Source organism: Elephas maximus, chromosome 15, assembly GCF_024166365.1.
Source record: "Elephas maximus indicus isolate mEleMax1 chromosome 15, mEleMax1 primary haplotype, whole genome shotgun sequence".
Taxonomy (NCBI): Eukaryota; Metazoa; Chordata; class Mammalia; order Proboscidea; family Elephantidae; genus Elephas; species Elephas maximus.
Genome location: NC_064833.1, coordinates 14,215,426 through 14,238,312, shown reverse-complemented (window position 1 = coordinate 14,238,312; position 22,887 = coordinate 14,215,426).

Sequence of the window (22,887 nt, the reverse complement as noted above, 5' to 3'; positions counted from 1 at the left end):
TGTACACTGGCCTGGTTCAGATGATATGTTAGATATTTTCCTGTAATCTCCTCAAATTGATTTCTGAAGATCAGAGTCTCCATCATTCACTTGGCATCTATTATATATGTGCCAGACACATTGTTAGGTGGTTGGCATTTAAGTTTTAAATGTTTAAATTACATATAATACACTTCTTTTTGAGATACTCTAGAAAAGTGAATTTAGCTTTGACCTCCAAGTCCTCTTCATCCAGAGTTAAACCTTTTCTGGCTACAGATGACTAGGTCAGCATCAACCCCATTGTCTTAACTAACTACCCTCTTTCTCTTTCCTCTGTCAACTTTGTTTCCTTCTGCAGAATTTGTGGAGCCCTTGGTGGCACAATGGTTGAGAGCTCAGCTGCTAATCAAGAGGTCTGCAGTTTGAATCCACCATCTGCTCCTTGGAAACCCTGTGGGGCAGCTCTACTCTGAACTATACGGTCGCTCTTAGTCGGAATCAACTCTACAGCAAAGTTTTTGTTTGTTTTTGGTTTTATAGTATTTTTGTCTGTGTGCTACAGGAAGCTTATGAACTCAATGTTCTGCTATAATACCCCTAGGGCTAAGTTCAATATTCCTCTCAGCTCACGCTATTTCTTTCCCCTAACCTTTCATGCCTTGTTCTTTGGCAGTTGCTTTCTTCCACACATTTTCCCATGAACAAAGGGCATTCAATTTCACTGCTAGTCCTTCAGCTTCTTCTTTACCTCTATCTTTTTAGTACTACGATGGTCACAGTATAAAAAAATGCCAGTTTCTTTTAGAACCAAAGATACCCCCACTGCCATAGAGTCGATTCCAACTCATAGTGACCCCATAGTGTTTCCGAGGCTGTAAATCTCTGTAGAAGCAGACTGCCACATCTTCCTCCTGCAGAGCTGCTGGGGGTTTCATACCGCCAACCTTTCAGTTAGCAGCTAATTCATTTAATGACTGCACCACCAGGGCCCCCAAGATAGAGGGATATGATTCCTTTAAAGTGAAGTAAGTCACGCTCCTTGAGGTATTATCTGGGCCCTCACCTTTGGACCAGTGAAAATAGACACCATCTTTGGAAATTAGTTTTCCTAATAGCTAGATCCTAGCTCCTACACCTTGTCTCTTTTCCCTCTTACTGGGAGGCAATATTACATACTGGTTTAGGATGAGGGCACCATTACTAATTAGCTGTGTATCTCAATAAATTCCAATTTCTTCAACTGTAAAATAGAGGCGGTAATACCTCACTCAGTGTATAGATGTGAGGTTCAAAGAAATAATAGATATAAAATGCTTAGCATAATGTGAACTCTTACGTAATTATTATCATTTGTTGTTCTTTCTCCTCCTCCTCTTCATCCCCTTCCTTTTTCTTCTCCTTTCCCCCCGACCCCCACTTCCCTTTGCTTCTGCATCATTTCTTCTTCCTCTTCTTTCTTCTTCCCTGGGCTATTCTACAAAATTTCTCTCTCATGTTCATCTGCTAGATTTTGAGGACCTTGCATTAATGCTATTCTATTCAGGAGCTAAACTTAGCATACGTAACTTCTGTTCTAGAATATAACTTGTACTCTGGCCTCTTTAATCCATTATCTTCATTCAATTCATTCAACCCCCAACAAATATTGATTGATTCTTTTAAAGAGATGTGATTACTTGATATCCCATTTTGACTCACACAATGATTTTAAGGTTTTTTTCCTCTAAGATTTATATTAAAATTTTGCCTGGGTCACATTCCATGATCTTACAGATTGAACAGTTACTTTTCCTGTATTATCAGAGTTTCTCTGTTTCTTTCCACAAACCACCTTTTATGACAGCATCTTTTTCAGGGTACTGAGACCTGTAAGAAGTAAGAAGCCTCAGGTCCTTTCAGGTTTCTAACATGACTACCTGAACATGTGGTCTATGTTGTTTATTTATTTCTTGTTGAATGAGCTTTGGTACTTTGTGTCCTTCAAGGAATTTGTTCATTTCATCTAAGTTGTCAAATTTAGGAGCATAAAGTTTTTCTTAATATTATTTTGTTATCTTAAGTATTTGTAGAAACTATCATGATGTCCTTTCTTTCATTCCTGGTACAGTTAATTTGTTTCTTCCCTTTTCTTGAACTGTCTGCTAGAGGTTTTTCTTTTTCTCTCGCTCTCTCTTTTTTCTTTTTCTTTTTTTTATCTTCCCAAAGAACTATCTTTTAGGTTCATCCATTCCTTCTATTTATTTTTTCCTGTTTTCAGTTTCATTTATTCCTGCTCTTTATTACTTCCTTCTGCTTGCATTGGTTAAATTTGTTCTTTGTGAAGTTCAGGTAATAAATTTGGTATCTTCTTTTCCAATATAAACATTTGGTGATATAAATCTCCCTTTAAGCACTTTTTAGTTATGTTTTACATATTTAGATATGCTGTGTTTTCATTTTCACTCAGTCCAAAATTCTTTCTAATTTCCTTTTTGAGCTATTCATTCAAAAATATTTTCCAATTTCCTTATGATTTCCTCTTTGATAAACAGATTATTTATAACTGTGTCTTAACATCTCCAAATATTTGGGGATTTTTCAAGGTATCTTTCTATTATTGGTTTCTATTTAATCTCATTTTGACCAGAGGATATACTTTATATGGTTTCAATTTGTTTAAATTGGTTGAGGTTTGTTTTATGATCTAGAATATAGTTTAACTTGGTGAATGTTCCATGTGCACTTGAAAAATATGCATTCTGCTATTGTTAAATTGTCATAAGGTCAAGTTGGTTTATACTGTTGTTCAGAACTTCTATATCTCTGCTGGTTTTCTGTCTACTTCTACTATCAATTACCAGGTAAGAATTGTGAATTTTAAAACCAAAATTATGGTATTTGTCCCTTTATCCTTTTAGTATCTATCAGATTGAGTTGAAACATGTAATCTTACTAGCTGTTTTACATTTGTTCCATATGTCTTTTGTTTCTTTTTTTCTCTTTTTCCTCCACTTTTTATTTAATTGAATATTCTTTTTATTCCTGTTTGTCTATAATGCTGGCTTATTATTTATACCTTTTTTATGTTGTTATACTGGTTGCCTTAAGGAACTATTTGTCAACAGGGGCAATTATGCCTTCAAATGCCTACAGACATTTTTGGTTGTCACAACTGGTGGCATGCAGCTGGCATTTAGTAGGTAGATGCACAGAGAAGCCCCCCACTGGTACAAAATGTCAATAATGCCAAGGTTGAGAAACTCTGCCCTAAGGTTTACAATACACATTTTTAATTTATCATACTGTATCTTCAAATAATGTTATAAAATTTCAAGTGTGATGTAAAACCCTTATAACGGTATAGTTCTAAATTCTCTTTCTTATCTGTTTTACTATCATTATCATACATTTTATTTTTATAGATGTTATGAATCCACAATGCATTGCTACTATTTTTGCTTTAATAAATTATCTTCTAAAACAATTAAAAATTAGAAAAAATATCTTTCCTATTTATCTTAATTATATCAATTTCTGGAAATCTTTATTACTTTGTGTAGTCCTGGTTTGTGTCTTGTATCATATGCCTTCTGCCTGAAGAAATTCTTTTAACATTTAGTATAACTTAGAAATAGTGATTTTTCTCAGATTTTGTGTGCTTGGAAAAAAAGTATTTCATCTTCATTTTTGAAAGATATTTTCACCGGGTATGAACTTCTGGGTTAGCTTTTTGTTTGCTCTTTCCTCAGTATTTTCAGAAGTCATTCCACTGTTTCCTTTCTCTCATAGTTTCTGTTTAGAAGTCTGCTATATTCATCAATTTGCTTATCTGTATGTAACGTATCTTTTTTTCCCTAGCTGCCTTCAGTTTTTTCTCTTTGTCTGCGATGTATCTAGGTGTTTTTTGTTTGTTTGTTTGTCTGATTTGTTGTGTTTTTCTTTTCTTGATGTTATTTTGCTTTATGTAATCTGAGCCTCTTAGATCTGTGATTTGATGTATTTCATTCTTTTGGGAAAATAATACTCTCCCTCATTTTCTCTTGATTCGCCTTCTGGAATTTCAGTCTATATTTGTTAGAGCTTTTGAAATTTTCCCACAGCTCTCATATGCTCTGTGCTTTTTAGTTTGTTTTTCTTTTTTTCCCTCTTGGTGTTTCAGTGTAGGTAATTTCCCTGCTGATCTATCTTTAGGTCCATTGACGTTTCCCCTCTGGCCACGTTGAGTTTACTGATAAACCTATCATAGGAAATTCTCATTTCTGTTTTCAGTTTTGTTTGTTTGTTTCCTAGCATTTTTATTTGACATGTGATTGTATTTCCATGTCTTTTAGAAATCCCCCATGTGTTTATGCATATTGTTCAACTTCTTATCTAGGAAGTTTAACGTACTAGTTACTGTTATTTTTAATTACTTGTCTGATAGTTTCAAAATCTGGGTTATCTCTGTACCTGGTCCTATTAATTACTTGACAGTATTTTTTTCCCTTGCTTTATAGTGTATCATTCAATAATAAATGAAGTACTTTGTGCTTAGAACAGTATTTAAAAAAAAAAAAAACCATTGCCATCAAGTCAATTCTGACTCTTAAAGGCCCTATAGGACAGTGTAGAACTGCCCATAGGGGTCCCAAGAAGAGGCTGGTGGATTTGAACTGCTGAACTTTTGATTTACAGCTGAGCTCTTAATCATTGCTCCACCAGGGCTCCTTAGAACACTAGAGAGTTAGGTAAATAATAGTGTTTCCATTAGTTTTGGATCCCACAGGTTGTCTACTCTTACAGTAACCCACGTTAGACATTTAGTAGTTTGTTAAAATTTTTTGCCTAAACTCTTATTACCCACTTGCATGATGCTCAATATTTTTTTACTCCAATATTTTGCTACAAGTGAACATGTGCTTGCATTCTACCTCTTCTTAGAAGGGCTCATTTTTCCTTGGATTTTAGGCTGCATGGTTGCCCTGTAACCCCTGATCTTCCTAGAGTCAAGAAAAGTTATGATTTTGTATTTTATCCAGCTTTAGTTTGTTATTAAAGTGGGGCAAGAAATACTCTTTTCAGCTTTCTACAACTTTGGTGAAAATGGAAGGCTATCATTTATTCTTTCTACAAATATTTCCGGAGAACCCATGATATTTCAATTGCCACTTTATGTGCCGGAATTGTAGAGTGGAAAAATCCAGTCCCTAACTGTAAGAAGCTCACAGTCTATTGGGAAAAATCATGTTTTACATTTCATTCAACTTAGTAAATGCTCTTAAGGAAATATGAGCGAAGAACTATGGAAACACAGAACACAATAAATACCAGAAGTTCAGAAAATGGGTGAGGCAGTTTCATCTGAGTTGGATTTTAAAGAAAAATTCTCACCTCTGTTATGGAAAAATCAGAAGAGAGGTTTATGTAGAAAAAAATAGCATTTGAGAAATCAAAAGAATTGTGACAAGTCAGTTGTGTCCAGGAAATACTTAGCAGTTGAACATGCAAAAGCAAAAGAAGCATGGACAAGAGAAGGATGTGTGCTGAGGAGGGCTCGTGTACAGAATAGACGTTAAACAGATGCCAAGCAGACTTATTTTGTTATTGTTGCTGTTGTTATTGTTGTGTAATTGTTTTTGATGCAATATATTATGTGAAACACAGGATATATATATATATGTATATACACACACACATACACATATATTGGGCAGAGGCAAATATATGCTTAAAGTGAGTGTCTCATTTTCTGCTCAAATATTAATTAACCCTGCTTTATAGAACAGGCAGTTCATGACCAGTTTATGCCCCTTGTTCGTCCACGAGTAATCTTCAACTCCCATCTTGTAATTTTAATTTTTAAAATCAGTAGATATCACATGAAAATCTGTGAATAATTGCAACATCTAGAAATTATCACTAGGATTCTCGTATGGTAGAAAAATGTTGAGGCTGAGGAACTCCCTCCTACCTTGAAGCAGGTCGTGTGACTTCCACAGCCCCCATCTGTCCTGCTTCACAATGTTGTTTTGTGACCCTAGTCCCTATAGAATTTTGAGCTTTCTATCTCTGGTCTATTATCTTCAAATGCCCCTCCCACATATCTGGTTATCCCTGCTCCCAAACCTTGTGCAGGTCATTATGCCCCAGGCATTTTAGCTGCCTAAACAGTTAGTTGTCTTTAAACACTTGTATTAGTTTCCCAGTTGCCACAAAATGGATGACTTAAAGCAATAGAAACGTATTGTCTCACAGCTTTGGAGGCTGGAAGTGTGAATACAATATGTCAACATGGCCGTGCTCTCTCTGAAGGCTCTCGGGTAAGATCCTCCCTTGCCTCTTCCTAGCTTCTGGTGGTTCCAGGCAACCTTTGATATTCCTGTACTAGCGGATGGATGCATCACTGCAATCTTGCCTCCACCTTTACATGACCTTCCCCTCTATGTCTGTCTCTGTGTCTCTTCTCCTCTTTTATAGGAACACAACTCACATTGGATTAGGGCCTACCTACTTCAATGTGACCTCGTGTTAACTTAACCAATAACATCTTCAAAGACCCTATTTCCAAACAAGGTCATATTCACAGGCACCAAGGGTTAGGACTTCAACATATCTTTTTGCAGAACATGGCTCAATCCATAACAATGCTCAGTACCAATGACATTCCATGAGTTAGAGTAAACAAGGCACTTCACTCTTAATTTCATCTGGCTCTTATCAAGTAAGGTGAGCATGACAGGTAGGATAATTCCTCACTTTTAATAGCTGTTTTAAATAAATGAGGAAACTGAAGCCCAGGTCACACAGCTAGCACATATCAGAATCCAGCTAAAAGCTCATGTCTTTTGTCACTTATTTCCATACTCTTCTGTTAAGACACCAGATTTCACATTTTCAGCTACTTTTTATTTAACTCTAACCATCACTAAACAGTTCATTCATTTCCATAGTTGCTCACCTCACTGCCTTTTTCCAGATTCCCACACATTTTTGCTTTTGTTGTTCCATCTCTTTCACCAACTTGAGGTAGCCTGGAATGAAGAGAATGTGAGTTGTTTTCAGTGGTTTAAATATTTGTGTTCCCCTCCCACTCCAAAATCAACAAAAGCTGCTGAGCCTGTAAATTTAAATGTAGAATTTAGACCAGTAATTATAGTTATGGAATTGAGGAATTTTCCTTTTTTTTTTTCTTTTCCTAGGCTTATCATCTCAGAGTTTAAATCTGAATCGCCAATCTTCTTTTTTCCAGTAGTATCATGAGAGAGGTATAAATTTGCTTACATAGCACGCCTAAGGACCATTAGTAGGGTAAGTAGGGAAAATCAATTGACATATGATTTGAGTCTATCTTTCAAAAAATAACACCACATGGCACAGATTCCCAGAAGAACCAACTACCTTTTTAAGCAGATCAGAGGAAAATTTAAGAATCACACAATGTCAACTCAGATATGAATAATGCAAGGATTTGCCATTTGTGTGGAATAGGAATGGCTAACCTTTTAAAACATTATTATTTATGAATTTGACTTTAGCTGCTTTGTGATTAAATCCTTTTTTTTTTTCCTTTTCTGGTCAAATATTTGTGACATGAAAAATGGAATGGATTTATTACTAGTTCGATACCGTCAGAAGTATATTAAGTAGAAAGAGCCGACCTCATTAAGAGAAGGGACATCACACATAAGAATTCAGGGTACAGTACACAGCTATCTTCCTTGTTCTCCCTGCTCTCCTCCTCCCCTTGTGAAGTTTTTCGGTTGGAGGAGACTGTGGTAAGTGCAGACTAAAACATGAGCTTACACTCCTCTTTCATCATAGAGAAAAATAAGCAAGATAAGGTATCCAAAATAATGAATTACATCAAGTAAAGTCATTCAGGGTTTTGTATTTTACAAAATTTGCAGTTTTTTTTTTGTTAAAGGGTAAAGAAGGACTGCAGGTGACTTCTTCAGGACAGTGTGTTAATATCTACAGCAAGCACAAATGTTGATGTGTCTGACAGGCATCTTTTATTCCCATTGTCCCCATTCACCTCTGGGAAAATGTGACCTACATGCAGTCTTCACTCTCATGGTGGTGTCTTCTCTCAAGCCTTGTTAAGCTGCTGGAAAATCAGGTCAAGCTGTGGTATCAGATTGAGTCACTCCTACATGTATTGCATGGGTGAGTTATCTCAGGTTGTTGTAAACAATGGTAATAGTCAAACCTAGAATTTACAGGGAAGCCTATCAAGGACATGCTTAATGTAGCTCAAGGTAGTTTCCTCGCTGCCAGAAGAATCATTATTTCTCCTTTCTCAGAGGACAGCAAAATTGCAAGGGCTGTATTACTTTGAGGAGTCCCTGGGTGGTGCAAATGGTTAAGCACTGGACTGACTACTATCCGAAAGGCTGGCAGTTCAAACCCACCCAGAGGTGCCTCAGAAGTTTGTTCTGACAATCTGCTCATGAAAGATCACAGCTTTGAAAATCCTGTGAGGCAGTTCTACCCTGCACACTTGGGTTGCCATGAGTCAAAACTGACTCAACAGCAACTTACAACAACAGTGTACTCCCTCGGAGGCAGTGTGATTTGGAGGATGAGTGCACTGAATTTGGAGCAGACTTCTTGGGTCAAATCCCAGGTCTAACCCTTACAAGATACAACCCTAGGGAAGTGACTTCACCTCTACTAGCCTCAGTTTCCTCATCAATTGAGAACCTACTTCATGGGACTGAAATGAGATATGAAGGTAGGTACTCCATTCACAGTGCTTACTGTAGGGACTGGCACGTAAAAAATTAATAAATGTGGTTTTTTTTTAACTATTAATATGAGCAGACAAGATGCAAGATGAAGATTCTTGCTGGGCTGGGGAGGAAGCGATGCAGACTCTAGGTATTCATAGCCAAACAAAAAGCCGTTGCATCAATGAAATTGTTGAAATTTAGTGACAATCCAAGTTTGCATACTCATGCCCCATAGTAGGGTGACAGATTATTCCTAGGCCAGGTCACTGCACCTACTCACCTCGAATCCCATCCCACGAACTTTCTATATGTGATCCATTTGTTCCACTAATTTAACTTTAGTCACTAGAACACTCCTGAATGTTCATCTCTTGGTATCTTTCCTTCCTCCTTAAAGTCATAAAAAAAATCATGGCCACCTTTGTATCTCCCCAGTTCTCAAAAACTTAGTACACGTAAGGGCTCATGAAATACTTTTTCATCTTATTCTTTCAAATCTCTGCAGACTTATCTCCAAGCACTCCCCTCTCATATACTCTCTGTGCCCATCAAGAGGTAACATAAAACCAAAAAACCAAACCCACTGCCACAGAGTTGATTCCGACTCAAGAGGTAACATAAACCAAAAAAACCAAACTCACTGCCGTTGAGTCGATTCCGACTCATACTGACCCTATAGGACAGAGTAGAACTGCCCAATAGAGTTTCCAGGAAGCGCCTGGCAGATTCGAACTGCCAATCTCATGGTTAGCAGCCATAGCACTTAACCACTATGCCACCAGGGTTTCCAAGAGGTAACATAGAAGTTTCAAAAATGTATTTTATAGTTACTCAACCCTTTCCCTTTGCGTCAAAGGCACCTCCCGGTTTTTATCATCTGTTTCACTCTCATTTTTCTCCATTAACTCTCTTCTTTTCCAGAAAGCCTTAACTCTCCTTTTATATTACCTGTACCCAAAGTACTCTTTGCTTACATCTCTCATACTTACTGAAAATATCTTTCTTGAGAATCCCCAGCAGATTAAATATTTCTTAGCATGCCACACCCCCACGTGTCTGTCAGTTTATCCTACTTTTGGGGCTTGGGTGTTGCTGTGATGCTGGAAGCTATGCCACTGGTATTCAAATACCAGCAGGGTCACCCATGGGAGACAGCTGTCAGCTGAACTTCCACGCAAAGACAGACTAGGAAGAAGGACCCAGAAGTCTACTTCTGAAAAAAATCAGCCAGTGAAAAACCTATAAATAGCAGTGGAACACTGTCTGATATAGTGCTGGAAGATGAGCTCCCCCAGGTTGGAATGCATTCCAAAGATGACTGGGGAAGAGCAGCCTCCTCAAAGTAGAGTCAACCTTGATGACGTGGATGGAGGGAGTCTAGCTCTCAGGACCTTCATTTGCTGATGTGGCACTACTCAAAATGAGAAGAAACAGCTGCAAACTCCATTAATAATCAGAACCTGGAATGAACGAAGTATGAAATTGGAAATCAACTAAAATGAAATGGAACACACAAACATTGATATCCTAGGCATTACCAACCAAACCAACCCGTTGCTGTTGAGTCGATTCTGACTCATAGCAACCCTATAGAATAGAGTAGAACTGCCCCATAGAGTTTCCAAGGAGTGCCTGGTGGATTTGAAATGCTGAACTTTTGGTTAGCATCATAGCTCTGAACCACTATGCCACCAGGGTTTCCAATCCTAGGCATTAGTGAGCTGAAATGGACTGGTATTGGTCATTCTGAATCAGATAATCATGTGATCTACTATACTGGGAATGAAACTTGAAGGAGAATGGCATTGCCTTTATTGTCAGAAAGAACATTTCAAGATCTATCCTGAAATACAAGGCTGTCAGTGATAGGATATATTCCATACAGACCAGTTAATACAACTATTATTCAAGGTTTATGCACCAACTGCTAGATGAAGAAACTGAAGATTTTTACCAGTTTCTGCAGTCTGAAATTGATCAAACATGCAATCAGGATGCATTGATAATTACTGTTGATTGGAATTTGAAAGTTGGAAACAAAGAAGGATCAGTAGTTGGAAAACACAGCCTTGGTAACAGAAGCAATGCCAGAAATCAAATGATAGAATTTTGCAAGACCAACAACTTCTTCATTGCAAATAACTTTTTTCACCAACATAAACGGTGACTATACACACGGACCTCGCCAAATGGGATACACAGGAATCAAAATGACTACGTCTGTGGAAAGAGATGATAGAAAAGCTCAATATCATGAGTCAGAACAAGGCCAGGGCCCTACTGTGGAACAGGCCATCAATTGCTCATATGCAAGTTCAAGCTGAAATTGAAACAAATCAGAGCAAGTCCATGAAAGCCAAAGTATGACCTTGAGTATATCCTACCTGAATTTAGAGACCATCTCAAGAATAGATTTGATGTGTTGACAACTAATGACCAAAGACCAGACGAGTTATGGAATGACATCAAGGACATCATACATGAAGACAGCAAGAGATCACTGAAAAGACACAAAAGCAAGAAAAGACCATGATGGGTGTCAGAGGAGACTCTGAAACTTGCTCTCAAATGGAGCCACTAAAGCAAAAAGAAGAAATGATGAAGTAAAAGAACTGAACAGAAGATTTCAAAGGACAGCTCAAGAAGACAAAATAAACTATTATAATGATGTGTACAAAGAGTTGAAGACAGAAAACCAAAAGGGAAGAAAATCCTTGGCTTTCCTCAAGCTGAAAGAACTGAAGAAAAAATTCAACCCTCAAGTTGCAATAGTGAAGGATTCTATGGGGAAAATATTAAACGACACAGGAAGCATCAAAACAAGATGGAAGGAATACACAGAGTCATTACACCAAAAATAATTAGCCAACATTCAGCCATTTCAAGAGATAGCATATGATCAGGAACCAATACTACTGAAGGAAAAAGTCCAAGCTGCACTGAAGGCATTGGTGAAAAACAAGACTCCAGAAATTCACAAAATGTGAATTGAGATGTTTCAACAAACGGCTGCAGCACTGGAAGTGCTCACTCGTCTATGCCAAGAAATTTGGAAGATAGCTACCTGGCCAACTGACTGGAAGAAATCCATATTTATCCCTATTCCCAAGAAAGGTGACCCAACTGAATGTGAAAATTATCAGACAATATCATTAATATCACGTGCAAGCAAAATTTTGCTGAAGATCATTCAAAAGTAGCCTCAGCACTATATCAACATGGAAATGCCAGAAATTCAGATAGGATTCAGAGGAGGACATGGAACCAGGGATATCATTGCTGATGTCAGATGGATCCTAGATGAAAGCAGAGAATACCAGAAAGATGTTTACCTGTGTTTTATTGACTATGCAAAGGCATAGGACCGCGTGGATCATAACAAATTATGGATAACATTGCAAAGAATGGGAATTCCAGAACACTTAATTGTGCTCATGAGGAACCTGTACATAGATCCAAGAGGCAGCTGTTTGGACAGAACAAGGGAATACTGAGTCTTTTAAAGTCAGGAAAGGTGTGCATCAGAGTTGTATCCTTTCACCACACCCATTCAATCTGTATGCTGAGCAAATAATATGAGAAGCTGGACTATATGAAGAAGAACATGGCGTCAGGATTGGACGAAGACTCATTAACAACCTGTGTTATGCAGATGGCACAACCTTGGTTGCTGAAAGTAAAGAGGACTTGAGGCAATTACTAATGAAGATAAAAGACCACAGCCTTCAGTATGGATTGCACCTCAACATAAAGAAAACAAAAATTCTCACAACTGGACCAATAAGCCACATCAGTAATAAATGGAGAAAAGATTGAAGTTGTCAAGGATTTCATTTTACTTGGATCCACAATCAACACCCATGGGAGCAGTAGTCATGAAATCAAAAGATGCATTGCACTGGGCAAATCTGCTACAAAAGACCTCTTTAAAGTGTTGATTAGCGGAGATCTCACCCTTAAGACTAAGGTGCACCTGACCTAAGCCATGGTATTTTCAATCATATCATACGCGTGTGAGCACTGGACAATGAATAAAGAAGACCGAAGAAGGACTGATGCCTTGGAATTGTGATGCTGGTGAAGAATATCGAATATACTACGGACTGCCAAAAGAATGAACAAATCTGTCTTGGAAGAAGTATAACCAGAAGGAGGCAGAGCCAAGAAAGCAGAATAGCCAGAAGCTTCCTGTGGTCCCTCTTACAACAAAGACCCAAAAACACAAGTGAAACGACATATTTATGACAAGCTAGGAGCCCTGAACATCAAACGCAAATTTAGAAAACAAACTGAGCGGCAGCGGGACAGAGAGACAGTTCAGAAGTGGAGAGCAGTTACCGGACCTGAATACCCAGGATCCCTCAGGCACCATTCCTGGGAGCGGAGGTGGCGGGCTGGTACTAGCATTCGGCTGTAGTTTCCTAAGGGAGAAGCAGCCAGGTGCACAGCCTACTAACTCCTCCGGAACCAGAGAAGAACAGCACTCTCAGCAAAAGCTAAGTGCTCGTGTATATTTTACCACACCCCCAGCCCTCAAGCTGGCTTAGGTGGCTGTCGATTTCCCTGGGCCTGAGGTAGGCCGTGGTGAGCACCCATAGCCATCCTCCCAGCCTTGGCATAGGAATAAATTCACAATTGGGGGAAAAGATAATTTGCCAGCTCACTAACTGGGGAAGCTCAGGAAAGAAGTGGCTCCTTGCCACACCCAAGCTGGCTTCAATGGCTGAATTCCCTGGGCCTGAGATAGGCACTGTTGAGCACCTACAGCCATCCTCCCGGCCTTGGAGAAGGAAAAAAATTGCGATTGGGGGAAAAGATAATTTGCCAGCAGCACTAACTGGGGGAGCTCAGGACAGAAGCAGCTCCTGTCCAGGCATAAACGGTCCGTTGACTTTGAATACCTTTCCTCCTGCATGGACCCATGTGGGCCTATTTCAGGAGGATAGGCCCTTGTTCTCAGACTGCAACTGTTTCAGCTGGGTGGTGGAGAGGTGGGTGTTTGATGTTTGACACCATTTTGCCTATTAGATAGGGTCCTAACCTACCCACATCAGGGGCTCCACTGGTGGAGGACTGGTGGCTCCACTCAGGTCACCCAGCCACCTGCAACAGGGGTCCAAGGATAACTGGTACCTCCCAGTCCTTACAAACAAAAGTGTTGGGTGCCCAGGGTTGAATGCAGAACCACCCACCTGTACAATCTAGGGAAGAGGGATGTGCTTTCCTCACAGACATTCAGGGGACAGTCCTCAGACCCTGCCTTTTTCAGAGTGTGATACCCTGCTGCAACCAGATACCAGTACCTAAACCAATCACCACTGCCCCTCTAAGACTGTAAGACAGAGTCTGTACCACACACTTGATGATCAGCTACCTGGACACCTGAGCTGAATTCATGTAAGAAAAGTGAAGGGACTCCTAGACTGATATACCTGGTAACAGCTCTAGCCATCTGGTGACAGGATGTCAGAGCTTCAAAGGCAAAAATAATCAAGCTAGCTCACTCAAGCGACATATTTGGGCATATCAAAACAAAACAAAGCAAGAAGCTAGGGTACAGTAAGCAAACATAAAATAAACTAATACAATAACTTATAGATGGCTCGGAGACAACAGTCAATATCAAGTCACATAAAGAAGCAGACCAAGCTCTCAAAACAAAGAATCAATGGACCTTCTGGATGAAGGTGCATTCCTGTAATTACTGGATGCAGAATTCAAAAGATTAATATACAGAACTCTTCAAGATATCAGGAATAAAATTAGGAAGGAGATCAGGCAATACACAGAACAAGCCAAGAAACACACAGATAAAGTAGTTGAAGAAATTAAAAAGGATATTCAAGAATATAATGAAAAAAATTAATAAGCTGCAAGAATCCATAGAGAGACAGCAATCAGAAATTCAGAAGACTAACAATAAAATTACAGAATTAGACAACTCAATAGAAAGTCAGAGGAGCAGGATTGAGCAAGTGTAAGGCAGAATTGGTGAGCTTGAAGATAAAGCACTTGGCACCAAAATATTTGAAGAAAAATCAGATAAAAGAATTTTAAAAAATGAAGAAACCTTAAGAATCATGCGGGACTCTATCAAAAGAGAAATAACCTACGAGTGATTGATTACCATAACAGGGAGGGACAACAGGAAGTACAGAGTGAATTGTTGAAGATTTGTTGGCAGAAAACTTCCCTGATATCGTGAAAGATGAGAAGATATCTACCCAAGATGCTCATGAAGCTCCACATAAGGTAGATTCTAAAAGAAAGTCACCAAGACATATTATAATCAAGCTTGCCAAAACCAAAGATAGAGAATTTTAAGAAGAGGTAGAAATAAGAAAAAGTCACCAACAAAGGAGAGTCAATAAGAATAAGCTCGAACTATTCGGCAGAAACCACTCAGGCAAGAAGGCAATGGGATGACATATATAAAGCATTGCAAGAAAAAAAACTGCCAGCCAAGAATCATATGTACAGCAAAACTGTCCCTTAAATATGAAAGGGAAAATGAAATTAGGACATTTCCAGATAAACAAAAGTTTAGGGAAATCATAAAAACCAAAGCAAAACTACAAGAAATACTAAAGGGAGTTCTTTGGTTAGAAGACCAATAGTATTAGGAATCAACCCAAGACTAGAACACTGGACAGAGCAATCAGATGTCAACCCAGACAGGGAAATCACAAAAATAAATCAAGATAGAAAACTGCTCACAACAGAGAAACAGTGATGTTATCATGTAAAAGAAGACAACATAAAAAAAAATAAAAAGGGACTAAGAAATGTAGTCATAGATCTTTCATACGACGAGGAAGACAAGGCAATATAAAGAAATAAAAGTTAGGTTTAAACTTAGAAAAATAGGGGTAAATATTAAGGTAACCACAAAGGAGACTAACTATCTTACTCATCAAAATAAAATACAAGAAAAAATAGAGACTCAGCAGAAACAAAATCAACAACAACGAATAAGACGAAAAGACAACATATAAAGATAAATTACTCAGCAGAGAAAATTAAGTGGGAAAAAGAAACTGTCAACAACACACAAAAAAAGACATCAAAATGACAGCACTGAATTCATACCTACCTATGATTATGCTGAATGTAATGGACTAAAGGCACCAATAAAGAGACAGAGACTGGGAGAATGCATTAAAAAAACACGATCCATCTATATGCTGCCTACAAGAGACACACCTTAGACTTAGAGACACAAACTAAAACTCAAAGGATGGAAAAAATATATAAGCAAACAACAATCAAAAAGAAGCAGGAGTGGCAATATTAATTTCTGACAAAATAGATTTAAAGTTAAATCCACAACAAAGGATAAGGAGGGACACTGTATAATGATTAAGGGAAAAATATATCAGGAGAATATAACTATATTAATTATTTATGCACCCAATGACAGGGCTGCAAGATACATAAAACAAACGCTAACAGCATTGAAAAGTGAGATAGACAGCACCACAATTATTGTAGGAGAGTTCAACACACCACTTTTGGTCAAGGACAGAACATCCAGAAAGAAGCTCAATAAAGGCACAGAAGATTTAAATGCCACAGTCAACCAACTTGACCTCATAGACACATACAGAACACTCCACCAAACAACAACCAAGTATACATTCTTTTCTAGTGCACATGGGACATACTCTAGAATAGTCCACACATTAGGTCATAAAGTATGCCTTAGTAGAATCCAAAACATTGAAATATTACAAATCATCTTCTCTGACCATAAGGCCATAAAAGTAGAAATCAATAACAGAAAAAGCAGGGAAAAGAAATCAAACACTTGGGAACCGAACAATACCCTGCTCTAAAATGACTGGGTCATAGAACACATTAAGGATGGAATAAAGAAATCTATAGAATCCAGTGAGAATGAAAACACTTCTTATCAGAATCTTTGGGACACAGCAAAAGCAGTGCTCAGAGGAAAATTTATATCCATAAAGGCATACAAACAAAAAGAAGAAAGGGCTAAAATCAAAGAATTATCCCTACAACTTGAACAAATACAAAGAGAGCAACAAAAGAAACCCTCAGGTACCAGAAGAAAGCAAATAATAAAAACTAGAGCAGAATTAAATGAAATAGAAAACAGAAAAACAATTGAAAGAGTTAATAAGACCAAAAATTGGTTCTTTGAAAAAATTAACAAAATTGATAAACCATTGGCCAAACTGACAAAAGAAAAACAGGTGAGAAAGTAAATAACCCAAATAAGAAATGAGATGTTACAACAGACCAAACTGAAATTATAAGAATCATATCAGATTACTATGAACAATTGTACTCTAATGAATTTGAAAACCTAGAAGAAATGAATGAATTCCTAGAAATACATTACCTACCTAAACTAACACAAACAGAGGTATAAAAACTAAATAGACCCATAACAAGAGATTGAAAAGGAATTCAAAAAACTCCCAACAAAAAAAAGCCCTGGCCCGATGTCTTCATTGCAGAGTTCTACCAAGCTTTCAGAGAAGAGTTAACACTGCTACTACTAAAGGTATTTCAGAGCATAGAAAAGGACAGAATACTCCCAAACTCATTCTATAAAGCCAGCATATCCCTGGTACCAAAACCAGGTAAAGATTCCACGAAAAAAGAAAATTACAGACCCATATCCCTCATGAACTTAGATTCAAAAATCCTCAGCAAAATTCTAGCCAATAGAATTCAAAAACATATCAAAAAAAGAATTCACCATGACCAAGTAGGATTCATACCAGGTATGCAGGGATGGTTCAACATTAGAAAAACAATTAATGTAATCCATCACGTAAATAAAACAAAAGACAAGAACCACGTGATTTTATCAATTGATGCAGAAAAGTCATTTGACAAAGTTCGACACCGATTGATGATAAAAATTCTCAGCAAAACAGCAATAGAAGGAAAATTCCTCAACATAATAAAGGGCATTTATACAAAGGCAACAGCCAACATCATCCTAAATGGAGGGAGTCTGTAAGCATTCCCTTTGAGAACGGGAACCAGACAAGGATGGTCTTTATCACCACTTTTACTCAACAATGTGCTGGAGGTCCTAGCCAGAACAATTAGGCTAGATAAAGAAATAAGGGCATACAGATTGGTAAGGAAGAAGTAAAATTATCTCTACTTGCAGATGACATGATCTTATACACAGAAAACCCTAAGGAATCCTCCAGAAAACTACTGAAAGTAAGAGAAGAGTTCTTCAGAGTATCAGGATACAAGATAAACATACAAAAATCTGATGGATTCCTCTACACCAACAAAAAGAACATCAAGGAGGAAATCACCAACTCAATACCATTTACAGTAGCCCTCCAAAAGATAAAACAATTAGGAATAAATCTTACCAGCAAAGTAAAAGACCTTTACAAACAAAACTACAAGACACTACTGCAAGAAACCAAAAGAGACCTATACAACTGGAAAAACATACCTTGCTCACGGATAGGAAGATTTAACATTGTAAAAATGTGTATTCTACCAAAAGGCAATTTCGATTCAAATTCCAAGGACATTTTTTAAAGTGATGGAGAAACAAATCACCAACTTCATATGGAAGGGAAAGAGGCCCTGGATAAGTAAAGCATTACTGAAAAAGAAGAAGAAAGTGGGAGGCCTCACTCTACCTGATTTTAGCATCTATTATACCGCCACAGTAGTCAAAACAGCCTGGTACTGGTGCAACAACAGATACATAGACCAATGGAACAGAATTGAGAATGCAGACATAAATCCATTCACATATGAGCAGCTGATATTTGACAAAGGCCCAAAGTCAGTTAAATGGGGAAAAGATAGTCTGCTTAACAAATGGTGTTGGCATAACTGGATATTCATCTGCAAAAAAATGAAACAAGAGCCATACCTCACACCATGCACAAAAACTAACTCAAAATGAGTCAAAGACCTAAATATAAAATCTAAAACGATAAAGATCATGGAAAAAAAAACAGCGACAATGCTAGGAGTCCAAATATATAGCATAAACAGTATACAAAACATTACTAACAATGCAGAAGAGAAACTAGATAACTGGGAGCTCCTAAAAATCAAACACCTATGCTCATCCAAAGACTTCACCAAAAGAGTAAAAAGATTACCTACAGACTGGGAAAAATTTTTAGCTATGACATTTCTGATCAGCACCTGATCCCTAAAATCTACATGATACAGGAAAAACCCAACTGCAAAAAGACAAATAACCCAATTAAAAAATGGGCAAAGGGCAAAGGATATGAACAGGTACTTCACTAAAGAAGACGTTCAGATAGCTAACAGATATATGAGGAAATGTTCACGATCATAGCCATTAGAGAAATGCAGATCAAAACTACAATGAGATTCCATCTCACTCCAACAAGGCTGGCATTAATCCAAAAAATACAAAATAATAAATGTTGGAGAGCTTGTGGAGAGGCTGAAACACTTACACAGTGCTGGTGGGAACGTAAAATGATACAATCACTTTGGAAATCAATTTGGCACTTCCTTAAGCTAGAAATAGAATTACCATAAAAAAAAAATTTTTTTTTTTTTTTTTTTATAGGATCCAGCAATCCCACTCCTTGGAATATATCCTAGAGAATTAAGAGCCTTTTACAGGAACAGATATATGCACACCCATGTTCATTGCAGCACTGTTTACAATAACAAAAAGATGGAAGCAACCAAGATGCCCATCAATGGATGATTGGATAAATAAATTATGGTATATTCACACAATGGAATACTATGCATTGATAAAGAACAATGATGAAAGATTTCATAACATGGAGGAATCTGGAAGGCAGTATGCTGAGTAAAATTAGTTGCAAAAGGACCAATATTATATAAGACCACTATTATAATGACTGGAGAAATAGTTTAAACAGAGAAGAAAATATTCTTTGATGGTTACAAGAGGGGGGAGGGAGGAATGGAGGGAGTGGTTTTCACTAATTAGATAAAAAAAAATTAGAAAAATTAGATAGCAGATAAGAATTGTTTTAGGTGAAGGGAAAGACGACACAATACAGGTGAGGTCAGCACAACTGGACTAAACTAAAAGCAAAGAAGTTTCCTGAATAAACCGAATGCCTCCAAGGCCAGTGTAGCGGGGGGGAGGAGGGGGTTGGGGACTGTGGTTTCAGGGGACATCTAAGTCAACGGGCATAATAAAATCTATTAAGAAAACTTTCTGCATCCCAGTTTGGAGAGTGGCTTCTGGGGTCTTAAACGCTAGCAAGTGGCCATCTAAAATGCATCAATAAGTCTCAGTCCACTTGGAGCAAAGGAGAATGAAGAACACCAAAGACACAAGGGAATTATGAGCCCAACAGACAGAAAGGACCACATAAACCAGAGACTACACCAGCCTGAGACCAAAAGAACTAGATGGTGCCTGGCTACAACTGATGACTGCCCTGACAGGGAACACAATAGAGAACCCCTGAAGGAGCAGGAGAGCAGTGGGATGCAGACCCCAAATTCTCATAAAAAGACCAGACTTAATGGTCTGACTGAGACTAGAAGGACCCCGGAGGTCATGGTCCCCAGACCTTCTGTTAGCCCAAGACAGGAACCATTTCCAAAGCCAACTCTTCAGACAGAGATTGGACCAGACAATGGGATAGAAAATGATACTGGTGAAGAGTGAGCTTCTTGGATCACATAGACACATGAGACTATGTTGGCATCTCCTGTCTGGAGGGGAGATGAGAGGGCAGAGGAGGTCAGAAGCTGGCCAAATGGACATGAAAACAGAGAGTGGAGGGAAGGAGTGTGCTGTCTCATTAGGGGAAGAGTAATTAGGAGTATATAACAAGGTGTATATAAATTTTTGTATGAGAGACTAACTCGATTTGTAAAGTTTCACTTAAAGCACAATAAAAATTAAAAAAAAAAAAACTTAATATGTCAAAAAAAAAAAAGAAGTACAACCAGAATGCTCCTCAGAAGCAAGGATGGCAAGACTGCATCGTACATACTTTGGACACGTTGTCAGGAGGGATCAGTCCCTGGAGAAGGACGTCTTGCTTGGTAAATTACAGGGTCAGTGGAAAAGAGGAAGATCCTCAACGAGAAGGATTGACACAGTGGCTACAACAATGGGCTCAAGCATAACAATGATTGTAAGAATGGTACAGGACCAGGCAGTGTTTCATTCTGTGGTGCATAGGGTTGCTATGAGTCGGAACTGACTCGATGGCACCTAACAACAACAGCATGCTCAATGCTATAGAGTAGGGACTTGTATTAGTTACCCGTTGCACCATAGCAAATTATCCTAAAATTTATAAGCTTAAAAAAATGCACAATTATAAGCTCTCAGATTCTGTGGTGCAAGAATCCAGGCACAGTTTAGAGGACTCTTTGCTTTATAGCCTCCAACAATGCTGCAAACACTGTATTAGCCCAGGGGCTGTGGTCTCATCCAAGAAGTCAAGTAAGGAAAGATCTGCTTCCAAGATCACTCAGAAGTTGTCAGCATTCAGTTTCCTGCTGGCTGTAGGACTGAGGGCCTTCATTCCTCGCTGGCTGTTAGTTGAAGATTACCCTCAGTTCTTTGCTGTGTGGGCCTCTCCACCATGACAGATTTCTTCATCAAAGACAGCCAGAAAAGGAGAATCTGCAACTAAGATGGAAATAACAATCTTTTGTAACCAAATCACAGGAGTGACGTCTTATAACCTTTGTCATATTCTACTGATTAGAAGCAAGTCACTAGGTTCAACCCATGTTGGAGCAGACGGTAGGACAAGGCATGACACCAGGAGGTGGAGGTCACCGGAGCGCTTGAGTAAGAAAATGAATGCAGATGTTCGACCTGTATCCGTGTTATACCCCGTTAGATACCCATTGCCGTCGAGTCGATTCCGACTCATAGCAATCCTATAGGACAGGGTAGAACTCCCCTATAGAGTTTCCAAGTAGTGCCTGGGGGATTCAAACTGCCAGCCTTTTTGGTTAGCAGCCATAGCTCTTAACAACTACTCCACCAGGGTTTCCTGAATTTGAGGGTCATTAGAGAAAACCTTACTACGCTATGAGTTTGGTCCAATTATTATCATTTGGCCTATTTTCTCTTGCTAAAATGGATATATGTTTTAAAGTCTTCCTTGCCTAGTGCCTTTTCTTCTGGTAAGGAACTTCATTTTCTCTTGGGAGCATGCTGCTCTCCTACTCTCAGCCAAACAGTTAAGGTGGAGATCATAGTGGCTTCTCACCCCCACCTCTACAGGATGGGCATAGAAAACAGGACTGGCCATACAAAGCCAGAGGGAACATAGATTTATTCTGGGACGAGAGGTATTTGCCGAAAGTATTAGGAGAAAGGAAGCCTTTTTCACTGAGATTGACACTGAAAGAGTGTAAGCCTTAAGCTGCCTGTGGCCATCTGGTTACTGAGTAGGAGAAGCCTAAAGTTAACACAAGATTTCAGTACTGAGATATGGAGAAAGAGATAGATTCTTAAAGATATTGAATACCTGGATCCAGCCTTGCCTGAAGCTAAACAACCCTGGCTCTTTTAGTTATATGAACCAATACATTTCTGCTGAAGCCTATTTGAGTTCAGTTTCCAGAAGTTGCCTGACCCATCCAGCTCACAGAGCCCTGTGTAGCACACAGCTGCCTCTTAACAGGTACACACTGACTAATGTACACCAGAGCAGTTTTTTGCACATTAGCATTGAGATCCAAATACCAAATATGAGGGCCAGGGAGTTGGAACATTCTCCCCACACTGAGTCATCCCCAACCCTGAAGTTCTATGGTTGGTTGCTTCCCAGGACACCTCGCGGACGTTTCTTCTTTGAACTCCTTTCTAGGATTTCATGGGATTGCTTAGACAGCTTTGTTCTGTTCATTCGTCACTATCCCACGGCTCACTGCTGTGTAGGTGGGCCCAGTTCATAAAACTCTATCTCTCAGCAGCCTCAGGCACAGGAAGTTGGCCCATAGGAGTTCCAAAAGGGGAAGAAAAAAAATCACCCAGCATATAAGACCCAGAGCAGGAAACAAAACTAATGAAGGAATGTCCTCAGCTTTCACAGGAAATCATTTTCACTCCGACTCTATAAAAAGTAACAGATTTGACCCCTCGTATCTCCCCACCTCCTTCTCAGCTAACATCCCTGTAGAGGCGGTGGGAGAGCAGGGGGCCAGACTGAGGCAATGAAAGACAGGCCACTTTTCAAGAAAACGATGATCAGTT